The sequence below is a fragment of the Drosophila ananassae genome, chromosome 3R, assembly GCF_017639315.1.
Source record: "Drosophila ananassae strain 14024-0371.13 chromosome 3R, ASM1763931v2, whole genome shotgun sequence".
NCBI lineage: Eukaryota > Metazoa > Arthropoda > Insecta > Diptera > Drosophilidae > Drosophila > Drosophila ananassae.
Window position 1 is genome coordinate 10590786 of NC_057930.1, and position 12262 is coordinate 10603047.

Below are 12262 nucleotides of genomic sequence, written 5' to 3' on the forward strand. Positions count from 1 at the left end.
AGGTGCCTCCTCAGCACCGCGCCTGTTGCATTTGTAAATTTGTTGAAAATCAGAAGAGCAGAGGGCGACGGGATGGTCAAACAAGAGTTGCATGCATGCAGCGCATTTGACGTAATGGCCTTTAAAAACAACAACAGCAACGGCAAGAGCATCAGCAGGAACAAAAAAAAAATGAAAACAACAATTGAGCTAAAGTTCATTACTCCACTTAAGGGAGCTTTGGCCACAGCTGCACAAAGTTGAACATCTCGCTATTCCGACACGAATGCAGAGGTCGCTGAGCCATCATCATCACATCTTCCCTACCCTTCTTTTCTTCGCGTTTCTAAGGCCAGTTGCCTTGGATTTTTGTTTTTTTTTTTATTCCTAGGAAGTGGCTGGGATGGATGGATGGATGTGGCTAGCTGGTTGACTGAAGTGGGCGGTCAAGGAAGTTGTCGGTTTTCGTAAATACTAAACATTTGCCAATATGCTAAACGGGTTTTTGTTTTTCCTATTTTTCGGGTTGCTCCCGGGCAGAGTCCAAGTCCGAGTCCGATTCCGTGCTCTTCTATTTCTATAGTTGGCCTTAAGGTTAAGGGGAAATCATTTTGAAGGAAGATGTTCATCGGATGCTGATTCCAGGTCTGTGGTGTGGCTTGGTAGTGGCAGCCTGTGCACATAATTTGCCGTGCCGGCGGCCCCCGTAATTGGTCAGGGGGGCTTTTGGGCAATTGTTATGAACATGTCAAAGTTAACGACTTTGACTGTCAGCTGGTCAAAGTGTTAAGTGGCCGGGCACAACGAGGTGTTGCTCTCCCTCGTGGTGGAAAGTGGCAGCCATCTGTTGAGCCGAGCCATCTCTGCGGCCAGTTTGTGGGGGCCTTTTGTAAATAACAATTTATCTTCTTAATAGCATTAAATTGCAACTTCAAAAGCATATGGGCACGACGTAGATGGGCACTAGAATAATGCAAGACTTTGATATGCCCTAAGGGCTGTTCCCCTTAATCGCTGCATGGGCAGAAGTCTGGATAATTGAAAGCTTTGATGTCCTGAATTTAGCTAGAAAGTTGATTGAATCGTTGCACTTGAAGGCTTGAAGGTTATAGTAACCATTGGATTTAATATATGGATAATCAAGCTAAGATTTGGATCTAAGCCAATTTAAAATTTTAGCATACAATTTTATCTCGGCGATCTCCAAAGAGAACAAAGTCTAATCGTCATATTTCCTTTTTTGAGATCAAGTCGGAGTCGAAAATGCATATACCCTTTTAGAGAAAAATCAATGCAGTTTTATGATATTAATGTGATCCATAGATCTCAATAGACACAAACGTGCAGCCATTTAATTAATGCAAATGCTGATCGGGCCAACTAACCTTAGGCATGTACTTAAGGAGTAAAACCAGTCGATGCTGATATTTGGCGCCTGGCACTGGTATTTAAATGGCATTACAATACATAATTCATTGTTTGATTTGTGATTAGAACCCAAAGATGCTTATGACAATGGCGTCATCTGGCAAACGTGACGTTTTTTTTCACTCGCCAGAGTACTCAATTAAATAAAATACGTAAAGCCACGCAAACGGACAAAAAGTTGTCACAGTTTGGCTTGTGTCAGGCGCGTCTGCCCGCCCCTCAATTTCCATGTGTGCGGAACGAAACGGAACGGGGCATGCCAGGGGGCGGACTGCTGCATCATGTTCTTGCTCCATGCCCCATTCGAAAGCCCCATGCCGATTCTGAAGTGTGCAAAACTTTCAAACACCTCTTGCTATTAATAGCAGCAAATATTATTAATGACTGGCTAGCCGCCGACTGTTCACAATCCATCTGCACTGCACTGTGGGCACTGTTGTTAAAATTGGTGAAAATGTTGCACTAAATAGTAAATATTGAGATAATTATTAAGATAAGGTTATATATTAAAAGCATCTTAGTTAATGAATAAAAAGTTATTTTTAGAAAAAATAAGAATACACAAAGAATACACAAAAGACCTTTGGTTTCATTTTATTTTAAAATCTTCTAGAATAAAGTTTGCACATTTTTGTTAACTTTTCCGAACTTTTTTCCCATCGTACCCTGGGATCAATTGAAATGCAAACTAGACACTAGGTCCAACTGGTAGCAGTAGCAGCAGGTGCAATTGCAATTGAAATTGCAACAGTTGGGAGCAGGCCATGTGTGCAGAGTGCACTATGAGCTCATCAGTGGCACGCACTCGGTGGAGAAACGACCTTGGCGAGGGAGTTGGGGGGCGGTAACGGGCACTAAATGACACGCGTCCCCAGCATCAGATCGGCATATTAAATTGCAATTAACAGATAATTACATGTAAGTGTTATTGCTCAGACACCGTGTAGAATCGCTCACTAAAGCCAATGCTGCCGATGATGATGATGGCGACGATGGAAGGCCATTGTGGCGAATTGAACCTCTGATTTTTTCTTATTTTCCCTAAGCCCAAATACCCCCAAATGCATTCGACTCAGTGCTCATGGCAGCGACTGGTGGGGCACATGTCGAATTGATTTGTTGCGGCTTTCCTCTGGCTGGCACTCAATGAGCTGTGACAGGGAAAACCTTTTCAACTCAACCGCTCTGTGCAACATTCGTCTACATATGTAAGATGCAAATCGGCGGAAATTCTCGATTCGTCAAATCTGTCGGAGGGTGCTCACGAAAATTTATTGCCAACTAGATGTGTACTAGATGTGGATTTGCAATTAATTTAATAGGAGTGTCAACAGAAAAACAATTTTTTAGCTTCTTCACATTATTTTTATTATTATGACTATGCACATTTAATAGTTACGGCTTGCCAACTCAACTGCTCTAGTTACACTTGCATTAAAATGCCCTGAATGTTTTCGCTTTTTGTTTAGAGTAATCATTATAAAATTAGTAATTCCCCCAACATGCAACGTTAATTTAGAAATTGTCGCGTGCAGTTTAAATACCCAGTGACTAAAATAGTAGATTGAAAATCTGAAATAATGATTTGGTGAATGTTTAGAAAATAATTAGGCATTAGATATAAATTAAGCAGTATTTTGCTATTTGTATTTGAAATTAAAACTTAGTACTCGACAGTGCATCAAATTTCTTTTTAATTTCCTGAATTTGTCAGAGCAAAAAGTTAAAAATTATCTCCGCTAAATTATCATTACTTGGCTGTTGTTCTTGCTTTCGTTTGTCGGGTCCCATCTGATAGTCTTGATTCTCCCAGATCTAAGCTTTTCCATTGTTTATGCCTCGACACTTTTCTCGCAACATCTCAGCACCTTCGTTAGGGCGCCCCAACGGTGCTTTCTGTTGCACTTCAGTGAGTTTAGATAAATATTTTTTTTATGACAGGAAATATATGCAGTGAGCGCCAAGCGCCAAGAAATTGCTGTCGGGCTTTGTGTCGGGGAACTCGAAAAGCCCCATGACTTGTGCACTGGCGAGGATTTATTTCCAATAAAAGTATTCATAACATTTTTATGGCTGCCACGCTGCAGGCATCAATCAAACGACAAAGGTAAATACAGCACAAATCACCGAGCATAATAAAAAGTGCAAACAATTAAAAAAATGTACAGAGACATGGTCAAGCGCGAATTTCATGCACTGTTGGCCCAAGGCCTTGAAAAAATATTTCGCAAATAATACCTTGTTTTTGGCAAATTAGCAAATGCAAATAATAGCTAATAATATAAAATATGTCATTGATATCCGTCTAGAAGGTATAATGGGGGAAACCCCATTGTTGAGTTTTATCAAAAATATATTTAATACATGAATTGGATTTTTAAAGTATACATAAATCAATATTTACATAGATGGTAAACGATAATTTTTCCAGCTTTAAGCCTTTGCCCATTCTAGCTCGTTTAATATCCCCCAAATTTGGTTAATTCCAAGGTTTCTTGATTCTATTTGTCAATTTGCTTGGCGAACACATGTTGAAAAAGGTCTCCTCTGCCATTGATGGGATTTTCAATATTTATGCAAAATAAATCGCATTCGCTGTGCTTTAAAAAGGCATTTAATTTTCATTTAGCCATGTTAGCTTATACTTACGACTGATGGCATTTTTAATTAGACACTCACTTAGCGTTTGCATCAATGCATCGGGTGGCGTCTGATTGCGAGTTTAGCATAATCATCAAGCACTGGGGCCTGGCTGGACGCCTAAGACCCCCTCATTGGGCAGAAGGCTATCCGGTCGCCCGATCGCCCGATCGCCCGGGTGCTAGTGGGTCTGGGTCTGTGTCTCCGTCCCCGCTTCATTAGCATCGACTTTTGCTTTATGAAATAGCGCTCACATAAAATTAATTGCCGCTAACAAAAGTCACATAACTCTAGGCAATATTCGACGACGGGTTAAAGATATATATGGCCAGATATTTAATTATCGCGCTACAATGTATGTATCTTATTCTCTCCTGTCATAGGCTGGACTTGCCGACAGCTGCGCAGCAGGAATATAAGTCTGATCTCATACTATTTATCCTTAAATGGAAGATATTTTTAAGAGCTAAAATTTCAATGGTGAACTATAAATATATGTATATATTTAAAATTACTAGAAATTACTTAACGATTTAATCCACCTTCGGCCTAAAGTTCATTGTGCCCAATCGAAAAGAAAATTTTTGGCTATCCGAAAATCACGTGCTGATCGTCCGGGTTGCGCAATTGAAATGGCATAAGCCTATATGTGGAGCCAACTGGCTGATAGGTTGATTGACGGAACTGTGCTACACGATCCGATCAGTTAAGTCCACGCCCAAGTCCGAGTGAAACAAAGCTGAGATCACTTGTAAAAGCTCATGTTGAAATAGCAGCTGAGCAAACTCGCTAAACGGTTGTATGTGAGCTGAATATTGAGTCCGCAAAAGTCGGTAGCGGACACTTTTACGATGATTTAATGATCCGGCACCGGGACATGGGATTTGGAGTGGAATGGCGACCCGCCGATCCCGTCTGCAACTCCGACGCGTAACACGGGCAGGCAAGCCGTCGTCCAGAAGTGGCACAGTTTCTCTTCCCCGGGGCACAAATCCAATCAAATCTAACTGGAGTGCTAAAGTGCCCTAGACAAACAAACAACATTATTTTGCGCTCCGATTTGGGCGAACAAATCCCCTCACGATAATCTAGAGACCAATTCAAAATGCCTCCATTGATGGCTTGTGGTTCTTCAAGTATTTCTTTTAACGGATATGTACTCTTTGAGTGGGTATATTAGTTTCTTGAATCACTATAAAGTCGAATTACTGAACTCAGAGAAGCTATACTCATGTTTTGGACACAGGGAGGTAATTTTAAAGGCTTACATAAAGTGAGAAAAAAAGAGTATTTCAATATTCTACTTCCAGACCACAACTATATATTCTTTCCTCCCTTTTTCCCCATTTTGGCACTTGGCTTTTGGCTTATGAATAATGATTCATAACTGTGGCCTTTTCTCGGCACCGCTCCCTGTTGGTCGGTTGTTCGATTCTTGAATTCAATGTACATGTCGTTGCTATCTTGTTCTTACAAATCGCGTGCTGATCGGGCACTTGCTCGCCCCCTCCTCAGAGCACTCCACTCCCCACCTGGCCTAGCCATCAATCTACCCCATCCGGCACCCCCTGCGACTTTGTTCCTGCTTCTCCCTGTGTTTGACAAGAGCGCTACACACGATTTTAATGATTCCCTGCGGTCTGTGGCCGTAGCTCCAATAAGAATGATGACTTTTTCAATGTGAATTTATTAATTTTGTAGGCCCGATTCCCCCTCCCCAGTTGCCCCTATTTTGACTGTCCTTATGCGTAGACAGAATCTCCGCTGTTGGTGTTGATGGCGACTTTTACTGGGGAGCCCCCTCTGGCCATCGGGTTTTGTTTTCTAATTTTGGCTTAGCCGAGACTGTAAGCGTGTGCCAGTTCCTTGAACTCACGCCATCAGCGGGGCAACTTAATTAACTTTCAATCACCGGTAGAGTTCTTAAAAATAGTACTTCAGCGCACTCTACTCAAGAGTATGTTGCATAATGGAAAGAGTTATTTTTTGGTAGCAAAGAAACACCTCGAGGCAGAGGAGAGTGATCAAATATTTATTAATAAATGATAGATTTTTCGGTTAAGGAATAAAACTATTTACAAAATTCTAGAAAACTTATTTGGATCTATTTTTGATTTTTGTCTAGAAACTAATTGATCCTATTCATCGAATATCTGTTTGATCCAGTTTGGATTTGTGCCAGATTTGGTATGATAACTGCTGCTTCTGTTCGCACAAATTCCAGTTTAATCCGCGAGCTATTTCTGAGTGGCATTTGAATGCGGAGACAGTGACTGCCAAACTGTGCCGCCGATTATGCCGGTGATCTCATTGTTGGCCAAAAGAAGCAGGCGTGCAGAATTCCGCCGGTGATACAACTTCTTCTGCTTCTTGTCCGATGTCTGACTTCCCCTTAAAGGAAATACACAGATTTGTGATTCGCTTTGTTTGGCCTGCTGGCTTCGCTTTGTTCTAATTGCGCTTGACTGATTTTAATAGCCGACTTGTGTTCGACTACGGGTATAGGTTATTAATCAAAAAGGTAACTTGAGAACCTTCCCCTTTATTTTATTATAATTGCCTGGAATCACGGCCATCTTTGGTATGATGTCACCCCGACCACTATCCACCCGGGTAATTTGTCACTCATCAAGCAACAAGCAAATCAATGCCAATGACCACAATCCGTCCAAACACCTACTCTTCTGCCGCGGCAGCAGCCAAGACTGCCATCTTCAGACCATCTCCATTTCTATTGCGGGCCATAGGGACTCGCTCAGGTTGATGCCACGTCCATAAACTGTGCGCTTGTTTGTTGGTTTTTAATTGGCAGCGCCATAATCTATCATTAATTTTGCCATAAATTGTTTCCATCAATGCGAGGGCTGCCGATCCGGTTGCCCAGCCTCGCGCGATCGTTTTATTTATTTTTATTTTCTATAAAGCGTTCTTTTTATCTGCGTTTGCAAGATTTATGCGCGCGGCTATAAAATAATATGCTGCCATGGCAACGCCGGTTGCAGACGATTCTCAGACAGGCTGAGCGGTGGCACAGACTCAGGACGAAGGGCTAGAAGGGTCCTACTAGCCAGGGGAGGGTGTGGATAAGGCAAGGTGCTCCTCGGTCGCATCCTTTGGGCCAATGCCAACTATTTAGCCAGCTAAAAATAGCGCCCGGCACAACGCACACATACCGCAGCAATTGCAATCACTCAGTTTGTTGCTTAAGTCTTTTGTTTTATTTCTGTTTGCATTTTTCAGTGTCAGTCCTCACCGGTGGCTGCCGTCCAGGAATAGGGCAATCGACTGGGGATCGCCTCCTCGCTGAAAGTGAGTTATGCAGTCAGCAGTTCATAGAAAATAGCTCCCATGTCTGTTTCTTTTTAGAGATCAACCAGAAAGCTTAAATGCTCGTATATATATTTCATAGCAATGTTTGGTATTTAACTAAGTGACATAAGATGAGAATGGCTTTTAGAGTGTATTGCTTACAAAAAGTACCAAAGAATTCTATATCATATCCTTTAACAATGAAAGCTTTGATTGATGCCAGTCATTGGTATGAAACTCCATACCTTAGCTTTCACTGGCACGCCTGGCCATCAAACGCGGAAGACCGGCAGTCTGCCAGGGATTTCAATAAAACAACGCCAATGGGCTAAATGGGGTATTGGGTATTCATGACGAAGTTGGTCGGTTTCAGTGAGATGGCTCAGTACCGCTTGCACCAGAGACAGAAGAGCGAACCACCAACGGCCGGACCATTCACATACACATTTTGTAATAAAATTAATGACACGTCATTACCTTAATATTGTTGTTACAATGTGAGCCTGAGCCGCAAGTACCCTGGCACTCACATCGTGCTCACATCGTGGAACTTGGACTTGGACTTGGCCAGCTTGGTAACTGGTAAGTGGCAACTGGCCAACTGGACTTGGCCCTCGTGGTGGAGCTATAGAGTGAACCGTTACGACCATGACGGCGAGACCCGATCCAGAGCTCGAGGGTGAAAAAATTTCTTTATTCTTTTGGGCCAGCACCCGTCATTAGTTCTAAAGCATTTAGCGTTTAAATTGATAAACAACATTTACATGCAAATTGCGGTAATTTAACGATAAAATCTCTTCGAGTGGCCAAGAAGGGGGCACAAACTGCGCCAGAAACGGTTCTCAGGCCTGCTAATGAGCCTGCACTTATAGCCCCTGCCATGGGGGTACATAAAGGTAATTGAATATTAAACCAAAATCCGGAAGGGGAGGGCTCTTCACTTCAATCGCAGCTCGATCTGAGCTTGACAAATTTGCGGGTCAGTGAGCTTTTTGCAATCATAGGATTGTGGGATTTATGCGAGGATGGCACGCCATGTTGTCGCTCTGATGTGGCATCTTAAATGCCAATAGTCGCTCCTCATTGATGCCCCGGAATTCGTGTAATTGCCCTAGACCGAAGCCGAAGACGAAGCCGCAGGAATCCGCCTTTGTGACAGCCAGATAAACGTTAATTGATGGTGCGTGATGTGTGAGCAGAGCACCGACCCTGTGTACCTTTACAGCCAAGATTTCAGATCGTTTTTTTAGTCATGCTGAAACCAGCTGGCCAAAAACCCTTCGGCCCTCGCCCACTCATTCACTTCGCAGCGGGCTTTGGAATGGAGAAAGAATATCTCCCCGGGGCACTTCCTGGTTGCACTCTCCAAACAAAATTGCACAATTGCAATGCGCATTTACTTATGCAAATTGTGCATACATATTTCCCGGGACGATGAGCAAAATATTAAAATATTTTTATGACTTAATAAAACATTTTTTATTAAATTCGAGCAGCGAGCGAACGCCGTTCATTTCGAATGCAAATTGCATGCAGCCAGTCCAGCTTTTTGTGTGGAAATCCATAGCCCGCGGACTCAGACCTGGGCTTAGAATTTGAAATATCTTTGAATTGCAACTGCCAATCGTGCATGAAGTCAGACCCTGTGCCGAAGATGCAGCTACACCTTTATTTGAAGCCACTGCCCCCTTTTGGCAGCCCACTGTCCGGCAGGAGAAGCAAAAGTAAATGTTTAAAACATAGTGCCGTGCACTTTTCTCTCAAGGCAAACGTATAACTTAAATTTAAATTTTTAAATCAAATAATAAAAGTAAAGTAAAGCGGTTAAAGATGAGGTATTTAAGTTACGGAAATCCCCTGTAATTGTTACATATCTTACAATGTTTAAGATGAATATATTTTTTTTTTATAACGTATCCTGCTGATCGGATCATATATCAAAGACTGAAAGACTGATGCAGCCCCAAGGCCAAGATTTTAATTTCCTCAATGAACCCTTCCTGCAAAACCCATATGCCTAAAAAATTTAAAAATTCGCGATGCTGGCTACATAAATTCAGAACGATTGGTTGCCGGCTGCTGCTTTCATTTCAACAGGAAGAGTGCTCCAGAATCGAAACCCCCAGATTCGGAGTCAATCTGCGGTGATCCTGCTGAGCGATTCGATGATGCTGGGTAGGCAGAACATAAATCTAAATCTGGAGGAGTCCAAAAGAGACATGTGCGTGTGAAGGAGCCACCAAGAAGAAATCGATGACCACTGGGTTGCGTGTTAGGAGTTTAAAGATAGAAGCTCCCATCCCAGCACCCCGATTTTATAAGGCGTGGCATCCGCCAGTGCAGACGCGAGAATTTCAGCGGGTTTCATGGCATTTCCGTCTAATTAGAAGAAATGCCAAAGATGCCCGATTGGCGCCTAAGTGTTTGTGACCAAATCAAGCAGGTTGATCTGATTATGGCCCGGCGATCAAATCGAATCGAAACGATTTGCTGTTCTAATGCAATCTGCCCGCGATGGGCATTGTAAACCAGATTCAACAATTTGTTTCCATTCGGCCATAAATGGACTGGCTGTTGCTGTAACGGTAACAGTTTATCTGGCCTGGCCAACTGTGATTTTCATTTCAATTGAGTTATCGTCCCGGCGGCTAATTTGCGGTTGGCGTTAATGAACAAAAGGAGACTGCAGTCGAGAATTCGCCATCTGGCCACCCACTCGCCCATAAACAAGTTGCCCTGACACTGGCAGCGAGGCTGTTTATTTTTGGCCATGATCACAACATCTGGCTAATATATATGTAACGACTAACTGTACCCGACGCGACAATATATCTATGTCTCGAAAAAGCTTCAAGTTGGGTTGTCGATGCGAATTTAAAGTACCTACTTTGGGCCTCAAATTTAATGGACATTAAACATACGCTTCAGTTACAATCTAAACTCATCAATCTGACAAGATATCTCACCTATATCTTCGGGAAATCAGCATTAGATTCAATGCGGAATTATACACATCAAAGCCATTTTCAAATTCTCCACACTGAATCGGGTTTCAAGCCAAGCCAAAAGTTCATTATACCCATCATGTCCTAAGGATATGGGGTGCCGAGATAGCCGCCGGCAGAAACTGTTGTTTATTTACTGGGATGTCGGATCGAGAGGTTGGAGGAGGATGCCGACCATGTGCAGGCAGATAAAATCATTGACGTCTTGCAGCCGCCGCGTATCCGTATCACGATCGCCCAGCAATGCATTCCCAGTATGAATCCTACAGAGAAAATAAAAGAGGACATCAAAAAGAAGTATTCATAAAACCTAAACAACTAATGAAAAAAAAAAAGTTTAATCTTTGAAAATAAGCTTCTACAAACTATCAAGGTGTCACTAAGAGGTGTTAAGTTTTTGAGTTTATTTTGAAAATTATTTTCTCTGCAGTTCAGTGCACTTGTCTTTCTCTCCAGCTCAGCTGCGGGGTGTGCTCTGAGCTGTGGTGGTGGCCTGTCCACACATTGCACTAATTATGTGGCTGGGGAAGAATCTAGCGGTTCTGCTGTAATCTGTTTAGATGGCAACCATTTCCGTGGGCGCTGCGCCGCCCGGCTAGAATTTTATTTTGGCTGCCGCAAGAAACGCAGCTGCGTGATCCTAGAGTAGGAGCAGAAGGAGGACTCCGTGGAGGCAGGAGGAGAAGGAGATCATCGGGAGAAGCCGGGACTGGAACGGCCATAAATTAGAAGTATGTCATTTGGTTGCTACCGCGGGAGAAAGATCCAGAATCGGCATTCGGCTATAATTTCATGCCCAACTCGGGGGAAGCTGGCGACCCACTCCTTGGATATCCAATTTCGTAATAAAGCATAACGAATTATATGCACTCGACTTGCTTTATTTCAACTGACTTGCTGGCGCACTGGATGTGGTTGTTGCCACTGCTGTGGATGCCGCTATGGATGGTGGTGGTGGTGCTTCTCTTTTCGTTGCTGTTTGGCCAGTTAACGGTTTTGGCTGGTTGCCTGTTTGGGATTTCAGCCAAGCCGGGTAGAAATTGCATGCTGCAGACCATTTTTATACCCTTGCAGAGGGTATTATAATTTTGGTCAAAAGTGTGCAACGCAGTGAAGGAGACATCTCCGACCCTATAAAGTATATATATTCTTGATCAGGATCACCTCCTGAGTCGATATAAGCATGTCCGTCTGTCCGTCTGTCTGTCTGTCCGTCTGTCCGTCTGTCTGTCGGTTTCTACGCAAACTAGTCTCTCAGTTTTGTAGCTATCGAGTTGAAACTTTGCACACAGCCTTCTTTTCTTGCAGGTAGTACATAAGTCGGAACGGCCGGGATCGGTCGACTATATCCTATAGCTGCCATATAACTGATTGATCGGAAATACCTAAACTTCGTTGTTTTTTAAGATAGAGGGTTGGGACTTTCCACACATGTTATATTTGACCAACATATCTTATGTACAAAATTTCATAAGGATCGGCCGACTATATCCTATAGCTGTCATACAACGATCGGAATTGGCATAACTTTGGTGTTTTTTAAGTTAGAAAGATGGGACTTGGTACAGATTCTATTTTGGACAAAATAATCTGATTTGCTAAATTTCATAAGGATCGGCCAACTATATACGATCCGCCATGTATCTAATGATATAAAATGCTTGGCGCCACCTAGCGGACTGCGACTGAACTGCAAGGGTATATAAACTTCGGCTCCGCCCGAAGTTAGCTTTCCTTTCTTGTTTTTTTTTTTCGTTTGCATTTTATGCATTTTTGAAGCGAGCAACAGCCCAAGAACTCTCATCGAATATGCGATTTATGCGGCAATTTGTAAACGAAAATGGCTCTTGCCAAGAATTATTATTTTCCATCATGAAAGGGGAGAGCTAAGGAGCTAAGCC